This window comes from Ovis aries, chromosome 19, assembly GCF_016772045.2.
Source record: "Ovis aries strain OAR_USU_Benz2616 breed Rambouillet chromosome 19, ARS-UI_Ramb_v3.0, whole genome shotgun sequence".
In the NCBI taxonomy this organism is placed as follows: domain Eukaryota; kingdom Metazoa; phylum Chordata; class Mammalia; order Artiodactyla; family Bovidae; genus Ovis; species Ovis aries.
The window spans coordinates 13,520,815-13,535,049 of NC_056072.1; positions in this window are offsets into that span (position 1 = coordinate 13,520,815).

A 14,235-nucleotide genomic window follows, 5' to 3' on the forward strand; every position below is an offset into this window, starting at 1 on the left:
GTTTATATACAGTATGTACATATGAGAGCTCTATTTGTCACCACAGTGGGAATTATATCATGCTGAGTCCAAGTGTAAAGCATGTCACTGTATTTTAAATTACTTGCAAGTGGGAGGGAGTTGTTGAATATTGTACATCAGGCTCCTTTGTATGTGTATTATCACTTTTCAATTCATGGTTTGTTTTTTCAAAGGATGACTTTCACCTTCTTTCTTGCTGTTTTCCTGAGGTCTGTGTTAAGCCCATTATACTTGGATCAGTCTTTCTTCCCAAGGTTATCTGGGGGGTATTTTCCCAAGCCCTTTGATATGCTAAGCAGCCATAATTCAGTTCAGTTCAGTTCAGTTCAGTTGCTCAGTAGTGTCCGACTCTTTGTGACCCCATGAACCGAAGCATGCCAGGCCTCCCTGTCCATCACCAACTCCCAGAGTCTACCCAAACTCACGTCTATTGAGTTGGTCATGCCATCCAACCATCTCATCCTCTGTCGTCCCCTTCTCCTCCTGCCTTCAATCTTTCCCAGCATCAGGGTCTTTTCCAATGAGTCAGCTCTTCGCATCAGGTGGCCAAAGTATTGGAGTTTCAGCTTCAACATCACTCCTTCCAATGAACACCCAGGATTGATCCCCTTTAGGATGGACTCGTTGGATCTCCTTGCAGTCCAAGGGACTCTCAAGAGTCTTCTCCAACACCACAGTTCAAAAGCATCAATTCTTCGGCACTCAGCTTTCTTTATAGTCCAACTCTCACATCCATACATGACCATTGGAAAAACCATAGCCTTGACTAGATGGACCTTTGTTGACAAAGTAATGTCTCTGCTTCTAATATGCTGTCTAGGTTGGTCATAACTTTCCTTCCAAGTAGTAAGCGTCTTTTAATTTCATGGCTGCAGTCACCATCTGCAGTGATTTTGGAGCCCCCCAAAAAGAAGTCAGCCACTGTTTCCACTGTTTCCCCATCTATTTCCCATGAAGTGATGGGACCGGATGCCATGATCTTAGCTTTCTGAATGTTGAGTGTTAAGCCAACTTTTTCACTCTTCTCTTTCACTTTCATCAAGAGGCTCTTTAGTTCTTCTTCATTTTCTGCCATAAGGGTGGTGTCAGCTGCATATCTCAGGTTATTGATATTTCTCCCAGCAATCTTAATTCCAGCTTGTGTTTCTTCCAGACCAGCGTCTCTCGTGATGTACTCTGCATAGAAGTTAAATAAGCAGGGTGACAATATACAGCCTTTATGTACTCCTTTTCCTATTTGGAACCAGTCTGTTGTTCCATGTCCAGTTCTAACTGTTGCTTCCTGACCTGCATACAGATTTCTCAAGAGGCAGGTCAAGTGGTCTGGTATTCCCGTCTCTTTCAGAATTTTCCACAATTTATTGTGATCCACACAGTCAAAGGCTTTGGCATAGTCAACAAAGCAGAAATAGATGTTTTTCTGGAACTCTCTTGCTTTTTCCATGATCCAGAGGATATTGGCAATTTGATCTCTGGTTCCTCTGCCTTTTCTAAATCCAGCTTGAACATCTGGAAATTCACGGTTCACGTATTGCTGAAGCCTGGCTTGGAGAATTTTGAGCATTACTTTGGTAGTGTGTGAGATGTGTGCAATTGTGCAGTAGTTTGAGCATTCTTTTGCATTGCCTTTCTTTGGGATTGGAATGAGAACTGACCTTTTCCAGTCCTGTGGCATAATTGGGGAGAGTTTAATAAACAGCCATCAAGTTGCTATTAAAAGTGCGAGGACTGGCATAACTAGTGATTTTGTAGTGGTGAGTGAAGTTCAGTTGTAACTATGAAGTTACTCAGTGTGTCAGATCAGGGTCAGCTCTATCTAGAGACTTACAGACTCTCTCTGTTATCTGGGTGCCTGCTGTTCAGGGTGAGTGTTACCTTTTTTAAAAAAAATTCATTTCCATTTGAGAACAACGACTAAAACTCAAATCAGCTAATGTGGAGGCTTCTAAAGAGCCCTTCAAGGAGACCAAAGCAGTTGATTATAGGAAGGAGGTGGGAACCATCCAGAAGCGGTATGTTTGTGGTCTGCCTTGTCCTTCCCCTCTCCCCGAGAGACATAACGCAGAGCTGCTGGGCATCCTAGCAGGGTTTCTTCTGCATTCCAGGGCTGTCACTGGTTTGGTCTGAATCTGTTTCGTATGTGGTGCATTTTCTCCCTGGGTGCAATGGTGACAGAGAAGGGGTGGAGCTGGGTGCGGGGCAGGAGGTTTGTCACCCTGGGGGTGGGGTGGGGGGCCCCGATGCTCGGGGTAGAAGGGAGTGGGTGTCGGAGAGCCTGCTTTGCTCTGAGGCTGCGCCAGCTCCTGGACAGGCTGAAAACCCTCTCTGAGGAGAACCGGTTAAAGCAACCACCAAAGACATCAATCAAACCTTATGAGGTGATCTTGCAGCCAAAGGGAAACTGTCTAGATGGAGGAAGGAGGTGGGCAGCAGTGGAAAGATCAACCCGCTGCTCCTTCCCCAGAGCCTCGGGGGTACAGCCCTCCAGCCACACTGTCCCCCCTCCATCTGGCTGCCCTGGAGCCTGGCACCCCCCAACATCCCCACCGCCTCCACCCCTCGCCTTGTTCCCCAGATGAACTGCCCTGTCTGTGCCTGGCCTTAGGTGGAGACCTCAGGGATAGAGCTGTGTTTGTCTCCGCTGTGTGTTGAACTTGGCAGGTGCCTACATATCTCCATCCAAGTCAAACCACCACCTTTCAGAAGAGAGGGCTGGCCCAGAATCCACAGCTCAGGGCGGGCCCCGGGACCAACCACTGATGGTTGGAAGCAAACATTGTCCTCCTCCCATGCCAGCCTGCTGCTGGTGATGCCTGGGAAGGGAAAAAATAGGCACTCAGGGCTGGAAGGCACAGGAGGGGGCTGGAGGCACCGGGGGAGGCTGGACGGCTGTGGGCAATAGGAATGAGGGCGGCCACCAGTCCAGAGATTCTCCAGCCCCCGAGAGCTGGCTGTTGCCTTGGAGGAACAAGCGGTTGTTGACCACGTGGATGCCGCCTGGGTGAACACCTGAGTGTGCAGAAGCAGCTGGATGATAAGTTCCTGTTGCTTAGGAACCAGATGTCCTACCAGAAAGCTTGGGAAAGATGAGGAGTCCGTTTAGGAGGTGCCTCTTCCTCTTCTCTCACTTCCCCCAGCCCTCGTGGAGCCTGTTGCTCCCGCAGAGAGAGGCTGCCCACCAGGGACCAGGAAGGACATCCTGCAGATCAGAGAGGGCAGAGAGACCTCCAGCGCCAGGTTCTCATTTGAAAATCAGAGCCAGATGGTGAGGTCCCTCCTCCATTTTGCCAGTGGCCGTGGCTTCCAGGCAGTTCAGAGATGTCTAGACACCATCTCCATCGCATACTAGCTACATGACTTGGGCAGACGACCTGGCCTCTCTGTACAGCACAGGGAACTAGTCTCAAGATTTTGTAATAAGTTATCCCTGGGTCAGGAAGATCCCCTGGAAAAGGGAATGGCAACCTACTCCAGTATTCTTTCCTGGAAAAGTGTGTGGACAGAGAAGCCTGGTGGGCTACAGTCCATGGGGTCACGAAGAGTCGGACATGACTGAGCGACTAAGTTTACCGTAAGGAAAAAGAGCCTGAAAAATATATTTATGTTAAGAAAACTCAAAACCTAAGTGTCTATCAGTTGATCAATGGGTAAAGAAGATGTGAGATATATATACAGTGGAATATTACTCAGTTATAAGAATGAAATCTTGCTATTTACAACAACATGGGTGGATCTGGAGGGCATGTTGCTGAGTGAAGTAAATCAGGCAGAGAAAGACAAAGGCTGTTTGATACCACTTATATGTGAAATCTTGAACAAATAAGTGCACGGAGACGGAGAACGGATTGTTGGCTGCCTGAGGTGGGAGTGTGGGCAGGCGAAATGGGTGAAGGAAGTCAAAAGGTGCAAGCACCCAATTATAAGATGCATCCTGGGCATGAAATGTATAGCATGGTGACTCCAGGGACTAATACTGTACTGCATATTTGAAAGTTTGCTGAGGGAGTAGATATTAAAAGTTCTCATCACACACAAAAGTGTTGCCATCACAAGAAGAAATTTCTTTATAACTCTGTGTGGGGATGGATATTAACTAATTAGACTTATGGTGGGTATTTTGTGATAGATACAAATATTGAATAATTATGTTGTACACCTGAAACTAATATGTTTTATGTCAACTGTACCTCAAAAAAAACCCAAAAACAACCTGAAGAAGTTACATGGAAAAAATCAGAACTTCATTAAATCTTTGAACATTTATTTTATTGGTTACTATTTTTGATAATAGTTTTGGTGCTTGTGTGCTTAGTCTCTTGGTCTAGTCTGACTCTTTGTGACCCCGTGGACTGCAGCCCTCCAGGCTCCTCTGTCCATGGGGATTCTCCAGGCAAGAATACTGGAGTGGGGTACCATGCCCTCCTCCAGGGGGTCTTCCCGACCCAGGGACTGAACCCGGGTCTCCTGCATTGCAGGCAGATTCTTTACCATCTGAACCACCAGGGACTTAAGCAGGTCTTGTTTGCAGCAAGGAGTTGGGTAGCACTGCAGACTGGCTCTGTTGTATGGGGCTCCCGGTGTGTGTCTGTTGGCTGACATGTTTAAGAGCAGAGATGAGCCTGGGGCTGAGCCTGTGAGACAGAGAAAGAGGGCTGGTCTCAGGTCTCCTGTCCCTGTAGGCCAAGCCACCTAACGGGATACAGAGCATCCACCTACCCCGCTGAGATCTGCAGTACTCATAAGGGTTTGGATTGTCCTGGAGCTCAAAGAAAAGTGTGCCCTGCCTCTCAGGAGGTGCAGAATCCTACAGGGACTGGCACTGACACAGTAGCCAGGGTGGCAGCTAATTTCTAGGACATTCAAAACGATAATACTTTTAGATTATCGTTGACCTTGAGCTGTAGGAGGCAAGGTTAACATTATTGGGGATGAGCCTAACAGTGCATCAGCCAGCCCCCATGGTTCAGTGATGGCCTCGACGGGAATTATGAGAGAGCACCCATTTTGAATATTTTCACCCTGACATACCTCCTTGCGTAGGTGTATTAATGGAGAAAGAGAGACAGAGGGAGAGAGGGAGAGGAAGCCGGCCAGAGAGAGGAAGACTCGTCTTCTTTTTAAGAGAGGATCAATAATTAAGGATCAATACTTTGTGCAGTGAACCTGCTGGTCACAGGCTTCTGGTTTGCAGCAGTAGCTGCTACTTACTGAGGCTGCTTCCCCAGGGGAACGCAGGAAGCTGTCACGCCGTGCCAGCTCAACTGGGCCTCTGGAGTGCCCTTGCGTTGGGCGGCATTCGATAACTCATCACTGACAAAAGAGCTGCCAGACAGATGTAGGCAGACTTTTTTTTTTTTTTTTTTGAAACATACTGTATCACATTGCCTTGGACAAACTGAGCTTGTCCTTAATTTGACTGCTCATCCCACCCACCCCCACCCCCCACCCCCTGCCGCCCCAAGCCACTTCTTGGAGGATATAAGCATGGGATGTATTAACATAGAAATGTAGACAATAAGGTCGTGGAGAACCTGTTTTTCTGGAAGGTCTCTATTGCGAAAGTCTGTGGTGTGGCAATCCAACCCTTGGATGGCACTGAAAGCCCACAGAAGCAGAGCGGGTGCTTGTCCCTTGTCAGCCCCCGCCTCTCCCTGCAGCCCAGAGTCCTCAGTGTCCTCTTCGCTATGGGTTAGTAGCCAGTTTCTCTTCAGTCTTTTCAAGGCTGGGGAGCTTCCTACTGTAAAACCAGCCCTGCCCCTCTTATTTATTTTTTTTAAGTGCAATAAAAGTTTGCCTGCTTTTTTTTAAAGCCCTGTCGATTTTATAATTAAAAAAAAAGACACCTGCCAGTGTTTTATTTCGTGTTTCTTGGATCTAGGGATGGTGAATGGTTCTTTTCACACGCTTACAATAGATATTCATTGTGCTATGCTGTAATTCTGTCTTTCCTCGCTCGTTATTTCTATTGGTGTGATATTGTTTTTAGTTATTTTTTTTTAATCGAAGTATAGTTGATTTACAATGTTATGTTAGTTTCAGGTGTATAGCAAAGTGACTCAGTTATATATATATATTCTTTTTTAGACTCTTTTCCATTATAGGTTATTACGAGATATTGAGTATAGTTCCCTGTGCTATATGGTAGGTCCTTGTTGGTTTTCTCTTTTATATATAGTAGTGTGTATTCCTTGGTGGCTCAGATTGTAAAGAGTCTGCCTGCAATGCAGGAGACCTGGGTTCAGTCCCTAGGTGGGGAAGATCCCCTAGACAAGGAAATGGCAACCCACTCCAGTATTTATGCCTGGAGAATTCCATGGACAGAGGAGCCTGGTGGGCTACAGTCCATGGGGTTGCACAGAGTCGGACACAACCGAGCAACTAACATGTAACAGTGTGTATCTGTTAATCTCAGTCTCATAAATTTATCCCTCCCCCCTTTCTTTTTGGTAACTGCCGGGAGCCAGTGTGAGGAATCCCGCCCGTGACAAGGTCATGAGGAAGGAAGCTGACATACGCAAGGCGTGCTCAGACTTCAGGGGCCCCTCTGGAAATTCCTAAGCATGTACCCCAACAAAAATCTGCCGGGTTTTGTGCTCTGCTTTTCTACTCTTCTGACATTTTCTGGAAAAAGTCAATTCAGGGCTTTAGTCTTCTGCATTTGAAAGAGTGTTTCAATCCAAATACCCCTCTGATGGCTTTCTAGCCTGCCTGCAGGACTCGTACAGCTGCGCGTGTGATTGTTTGAGGCCTCCTGACCGCAGGAGGCACAGGAAGCTTAAAACATCCTAGGAACGTAGGGGCTTCCGAGGAGCCAAAATCTTTAGAATAGGACTGATTAAAGGTTTCATTTGTTGAGTCAATGCTTGCTGCCAAATTTTCATATCCTTTATTTTTAGATATAGTTGGTATATAGAAAAACAAGTAGTAGACCTGGTATTAGCAACATTAGATCTTTGAGTTAAGTACCTTCTTTGTTATAACCCACTGCACCTTTGTTCTATAGAGATGTAACTTTAATGCTTTAAGGAGATGCAGATTAAAGAAAAACACTTCAGGGGAAACAAAATTAACATTCATTAAGGAAGAGAGCCAAAAAGTTAACAAGCCTCTTGGCCAGAAGATAATGTAAATCACCTGAGACCTTTTGTATAGAAAATGATATACAGAAAGAGTCTGGGCTGCAAACGCTACATAATTTTGTGTTACCCATTGATCTCCATGTTTTTATCAAAAGTATAAAAGGCCTTCTGAACAATAAAGGATGGGGCCAGCTTCTCGGACCAGTTTCTTGGACCAGCTTCTCAGACCAGTTTCTCGAACTAGTCTCCCGGCCTGGTTTCTTGGGACTCTGGCTCCCCCCGTGTCTTTCTCTCTCTTTCTTCTCTCCCTTTCCCTCTCTCTGCGCTTTACTTTAATTTCAGGCTGAATCTCCACCTGGGGCGCGGAGGCTTGCCAGGTCTACTTACTTGCCCGGGCTGTTAAGACCCGCGCGACAGGGAGCTTAAGGCGAGGCACCCTTAGATATTCAAGCGGGCGCCGGTGGCCCAGCGTAGATGGTGCAAATTCCTTGTCTGGAATTTTATTGGTCTTCCGCGTAAACCAAGCTATTCAGCCCTCTTCCTCCACTTAATCTTCCTACTACGCTATAGTTTCTTAATCTAATCTACCACAGGTTTGTTTTCTATGTCTGTGAGTCTCTGTTTTGTAAATACAAAGTTCATTTGTATCATTTTTTAAATATCCCACATATAAGTGGTATCATATGATGTTTGTCTTTCTCTGACTTAACTTCACTTAGTCGGATCATCTCTAGCTCTATCCATGCTGCTGCAAATGGCATTATTTTGTTCTTTTTTATGGCTATTTCTGTTGCATGTGTGTGTGTGTATATATACCACATCTTTTTTATCCATTCATTTACCAATGGAGATTTAGGTTGTTTCCATTGATGGAAAAGAGTGGGATTGCTGGGTGATATTGTCTTAAAAAGTTAACTTCAAAGAACTCTCTATGACTTAAAGCAATAGCCTTTATTTTTTTTTTAATTTTTTTTTTTTTTTTTACAAGTCACTCGTCCATCCCCACCCACAGGGAGGAACCTCCACAATAAAGAGGAACTACAAACTTCCAGCATACAGAAATGCCACTCCAAACACAGCAATCTAAACAAGATGAAAAGGCATGGAAATACTCGGCAGGTAAAGGAACATGATAAAACCCCACCAAACCAAACCAAAGAATAGGAAATAGGGAGACTACCTGAAAAAGAATTCAGAATAATGATAGTAAAAACGATCCAAAATCTTGAAAAGAAGATGGAGTTACAGATAAATAGTCTGGAGACCAAACATGATGAGATACAAGAAAAGTTTAGCAAGGACCTAGAAGAAATAAAAAAGAGTCAATCAGTAATGAGTAATGCAATAAATGAGATCAAAAGCACTCTGGAGGGAACCAACAGTAGAATAACCCAAGGCAGAAATAGGATAAGTGAGGTAGAAGATAGAATGGTGGAAATAAATGAAGCAGAGGGGAAAAAGAAAAAAAGAATTAGGACTATCTCAGACACCTCTGGTACAATGTTAAACACCCCAACATTTAAATCAAAGGAGTCCCAGAGGAAGAAGACAAAAAGAAAGGCCATGAAAAAAATACTTGAGGAGATAAGAGTTGAAAACATCCCTAAAATGGAGAAGGAAATAGTCACCCAAGTCCAAGAAACCCACAGAGTCCCAAACAGGATAAACCCAAGACGAAACAGCCCAAGACACACATTAATCAAATTAATGAAGATCAAACACAAAGAGCAAATATTAACAGCAGCAAAGGAAAAACAACAAATAACACACAAGGGGATCCCATAAGGATAACAGCTTATCTTTCAATAGAAACTCTTCAGGCCAGAAGGGAATGGCAAGACATACTTATGAAAGGTGGTTGTTGAATTGTGACGCCGGGATTCTTGGCCCCTGGAGGAGAAGAATTCAATCCGGGGCCAGAGACGAGGCTTGATCACTCAGAGCTTTTGTGTAATAAAGTTTTATTAAAGTATAAAGGAGATAGAGAAAGCTTCTGACATAGGCATCCGAAGGGGGCAGAAAGAGTACCCCAGCAATAGCCTTTATATTTTCATAGTTATTTTTAATATTTCTTTCCTAAGTTATAATTTGCCTTTTTGCTATTGTTGATTTTGATGGAAAGATTTATTTTTTAATTGAAGGGTAATTGCTTTACAGAGTTGTTTTCTGTCAAACCTCAACATGAATCAGCCATAGGTATACAGGTATCCCCTCCCTCTTGAACTTCCCTCCCACCTCCCTCGTCACCCCACCCCCCTAGGTTGATACAGAGCCTGATGGAAAGATATTTTTAATTTTATGGACTTGTATCTTTCTCTCTGAAATCTTTTATCCATAGAAACACCTTCATTCTAGAAAAAGCTATCACTTACATTTTAGTCTATATTTTTACATTCTTTAAAAGTATTTAGCCCATGTTTAACACAGATGAATCTTTTGTTTATTGTGAAGTCTGAATGAAATCTAACTCCACCCCCCCCCTTCAGAAATGGCCATTCTCCCCAGTACCATTTGCTCAATAATCCCTGTTTCCTTCTTCGTTTATGAGCCCTGTAATCTGTGCACAGCTGTGCATTTGCACAGGTCCTGATAACTCTGGACCTAGTTTTCTTGGAACAGCTTTCATCATTATAAATTTCTTCCCAGTATCGAACAGAAATCCGCCACTCTTTTACTTTTTGAGCCTTCTGTCCCTGTAGTCCCCACAGTCAGAACTGTGTCGAGCAGCTCCGTGGGAAGATGGCTCACCGTCAGAGCGCCTTGCTGCCAAGCGTACTTCGCTTTCGCTGTCTTCTTAGTGAGAGGAGTCATCCTCTATGTCACGGTGTAGCCGCTGAGGGAGTTATCTTGGTACCTCTGCGGGCAACTTTCTCAAAAAGGCTGGTATAAGGAGAGTGGCCTCCACTGTCAAGGGAAAAGCGTTTTTCAAAGTGTGTTGCTTCTTGAAGGCTTGAAAAGCAATTGGCATTACCCATGGGGAGTTGGATGGGTAGGTAGTAGTTCTGAGTTGTCAAGGGGATCGGGATATGCCACCCTAAATATACCCCTTTGGCATAAAAACTATTTTGAGTTCAAGGCATTTGATTACCTAAAACCCTCTATCTGTCTAAAAGCAGAGCCTCCCCCACAAACTCAATGGTCAGCCATACCCTCCCCAGGAACAACTCTAATCTCAAGAGACAAGAAGTTGGCACCATGTTCCATCAGACCTTGTCACAAAATTATCATATTCCTATCTGTTCTCCTAAGGGTCCATTTATCTTTCTAAAAAGTCATTTGTTTTTCCATTAGTGCCCTTCTGCCCTCCTCATCTCCTGTTAAGATGTTACATAAGGCCCAGTTCTAACCATGAGTCACTCTTCCCCCCGCCCCCGTGAGTCACGTTTTGTCCCCCTGTGAACTCCTGTGTACAGCCATGAATAAATACCTGTCTTTTTCCTTGCTAATCTGTCTTTTGTCAGTTTAACTTGCACATCCCCAAGGACTAAACATAAGAGGGTAGAGAAAAAGTTTTGTTTCTCCCTGATAATCTGTAACGTGGCAGGTGCTAGAAAGAGAAACGCCCTGGGCACCTTTTAGGCCAGTTTGCCCATTTCCACCTTGTGGAAGAGACTCAGGTGTGAATGTGCGCTAGCAGAGCTACCACGTTGGTGCCTGAGGGATAGATCGCACAGGATCGCACAGGATCGATCCCTGGGCATGAGCATGCGAGGGAAAGTGTGGGTCCAGCAGCCACAGTCTGATGTGAGAAGCTGTATTTGTCCCAGGATCCCGGGATCCTGGTTCTCTCCTGAATTACTGTACAAGGCGAGGCTGCTTCCTTAGTGACTAAGTAACCTCCTGGGAGTTTTGGGCAATACAGTTTGGGTGGATGGCAAGCCTCAAGAGGGATATACTCAGCCAACTGTTAATGAGGCTTCTGTGTACTCAAGTAGGTAATTAGGGAAAGTAAAGAGGTTCGGCATGCATTTGTGGAGTGGCTCAAACCAGTTAAACCATCAAAACAGGTTGTATTAAATTAAACCAGCTAAACTAGATAGTTGCTGGCTATCCCTTCCAAATCTTGTTGGGAATATTACTATTTTTATAAAATAATCCTTAAAATAACTTCCCGAAAAGTTCCATGGTTCTCTACTGACGTGCGTGTGTGCTTCTGTCCGGTCGTGTCTGTCTCTTTGTGACCCCATGGACCGTAACCCCCCAGGCTCCTCTGTCTACAGGCTTTTCCAGGTAAGAACACTGGAGTGGATTGCCATTTCCTCCTCCAGGGAGTCTTCCTGACCTAAGGATCAAACCCGCGTCTCTTGCGTCTCCTGCATTGGCAGGCGGATTCTTTACCACTACACTACCTGGGAAGCTCTATGATAGGAAATAACCTATTATAAATATCCCTTGAGAGGACACTGATTAAATAAGTGTGAAAGTGAAAGTCGCTCAGTCATGTCCAACTCTTTGCGACCCCATGGACTATACAGTCCATGGAATTCTCCAGGCCAGAATACTGGAGTGAGTAGCCTTTCCCTTCTCCAGGGGATCTTCCCAACCCAGGGATTGAACCCAGGTCTCCCACATTGCAGGCGGATTCTTTACCAGCTGAGCCACCAGGGAAGCCCAAGAATACTGGAGTGGGTAGCCTATCCCTTCTCCAGCGGATCTTCCTGACCCAGGAATCAAACTGGGGACTCCTGGATTGTAGGCGGATTCTTTCCCAGCTGAGCCACAGGGGAAGCCCAATTAAATAAAGCATGGCGCATATATTCAACAGAATACTTTGTGGCTCTGTGATTAGAAAAATACAGGCGAGGAAGTACTTCTCATAGTGATATGGAAAGAGCACTACCAAAATACAACATTAGGGAAAAAACCCAGGAGCAGAAAACGTGTACTTCATGCTGCATTTTGGCAACAAAAAAGGGGATGATGAATTTGCCTTTGTTTATATTCAGTATTTGTATCCAAAGTATCCAGTTGTAGGAGGAAAAGGCTACCCTTTATTCATTTCTAGGCTTTCTGATTTTTGAACTATATAAATGTATTGCTTAGTTAGGATATGAAATGCTGTGATTTTTTTTTTTTAAGTTGAAAATTCTACTCCTGTTTGTCTTGGCCGGGTAATATGCCTGCCTCTGGCCCAGTCATTATGTCTAGGGTGAGGTACTGTTTTTGGCAACCTTCACTAGAGTGAGGTTGGAGGAACGTTTCCCAGAAGAGAAGTGCTGTTCTGAGCAGATGTAAATACAGTGTTGGTTATAGCCAGAGCGCAGGGTCAGGTGAACCCCAGAGGCAAGGGCTCAGGTTCCCGCGAGGACTCTGGGCCCTGAGGGTCTCTGGAGCCCCAGGTGAGGCCCGGTCTCGGTGCTGCCAGGCTCGCCCACTGCTCTCCCCACCCCTCACCTGCTCGGCCCTCCAGAACTAAAGGGTCACTGTCAGAAGCTCCTTCTTTGCTCGGATGGGGTAGCTCCCTAAAGGGATATTTGGAGGTATAAGGAGTCTCTTCCTGCTGTGGGCATCCTTATCCCCAAGTCCTTCTGTTTTACTGGTGTAATCAATCCTACTATGTGGCCCAACCACACACTCCTAGCAACTTCTCTGTAATCCTTTCAGTCTAGCTTGGTAGGTCCTTGCCCTCATCCTCTACTTTCCCATTGAGGACAGTCTTGCCCTCTTCTTCACAGCAAGCCTGTCACAAGCAGAACAGGAGATGGATTTGTTTGTTTGCACATGTTTGATTGGGAGAGAGTTCTCGGAACAAGGGCCTCCTTTGTGGCTCAGATGGTAAAGAATCTGCCTGCAAATCGGGAGACCTGGATTCAATCCCTGGGCCGGCAAGATCCCTTGGAGAAGGGAATGTCTACTCACTCCAGTATTCTTGCCTAGAGAATTCCATGGGCCGAGGAGCCAGGCAGGCTTTCCATCCTGGCGGGCTTACCAACTTGGGTGGTGAGCACTGATACTAATACTAATACTAATACATGACTGAGCACTAATACTTTCACTTTCTCAGGACAAAGGAAGGGAAGGAAGTATGATGAGTCTTTGACTGATGGCTTATGGGGCCTGGCCATGCTTTACCTCCTGGCAAGATGGCTGCTGTGCAGTTGGTCAGGGACAGTTTTGCAGAGAAGGGCCCTCGGGCATCACTTGCAGTGGTAAGGAGATAGGTGGGGGCCTGGGCAGGACAGCCACAGTGTCCAGTACTGCTTTGGGTAGGTATCTTTAGGGGAACACTCTTTTCTGAGCACTTTAAAATGATGTTTACTTAATTGCTGTTTCTTCTATCCTCCCCTTATTTGCCTCCCACCCAGACCAATGTGGTATTTCAAAGGGGATCCCAAACATCATTTTGTCCGTAAATACTAATATGTATAGATTGAACATTTAAAAGTACTTTTCATAATCGTAATAACATGGCACCTAATAGAGCAGTATTTTCTTAATGTTATTTTGTACCAAGTCTGTGTTTAGATCCCCTGAAGGTCTCAGATATACCCTTTTAGATGTTTTTGTTGAAAGCAGCATTCAGACAAGGACCCCACGTCGTATTTGGCTGACCATCCATCTCTAGTACCCTTCTCTCCTCTTTCTTATGCCTTTTATTTGTTGGACAAGTCCGGGTATCTGGCTGGGAGGATGTCCACATTCTGCTCTGAGCATCACATCTGTGCTGTGCTGTTCAGCATGTTCCTCTATCCTCTGTTCTTCCGGTAAGCTGGCAGATGAGGGGCATTCGGGGTGCTCACTGCTACTGAGTTATTGTTACCTCTAGGCTTTTCTAGTGGACTGTGGTAGGAAGCAGACATTTAGAAAAATAATTTATTTTTAATTGGAGGATAATTGCTTTACAATATTGTGTTGGTTTCTGCCACCCGTTACTATGAATCAGCCATAGGTATACATATGTTTCCTCCCTCATGAACTTCCCTCCCACCTCCCACCCCATCCCATCACTCTCGGTGGTCACAGGGCCCTGGTTTGAGCGCCATGCATCGTACAGCAAATTCCCATTGGCTACCTGTTTTATATATGGTAATATATGTGGGGAGCAGACATATTTTTAGAAAGAGAAATCATCCGTGTATACTGTCATTTCCCATTTAAATTTAAGATTATATGGTTTATGATTCAGTTTAAAAAT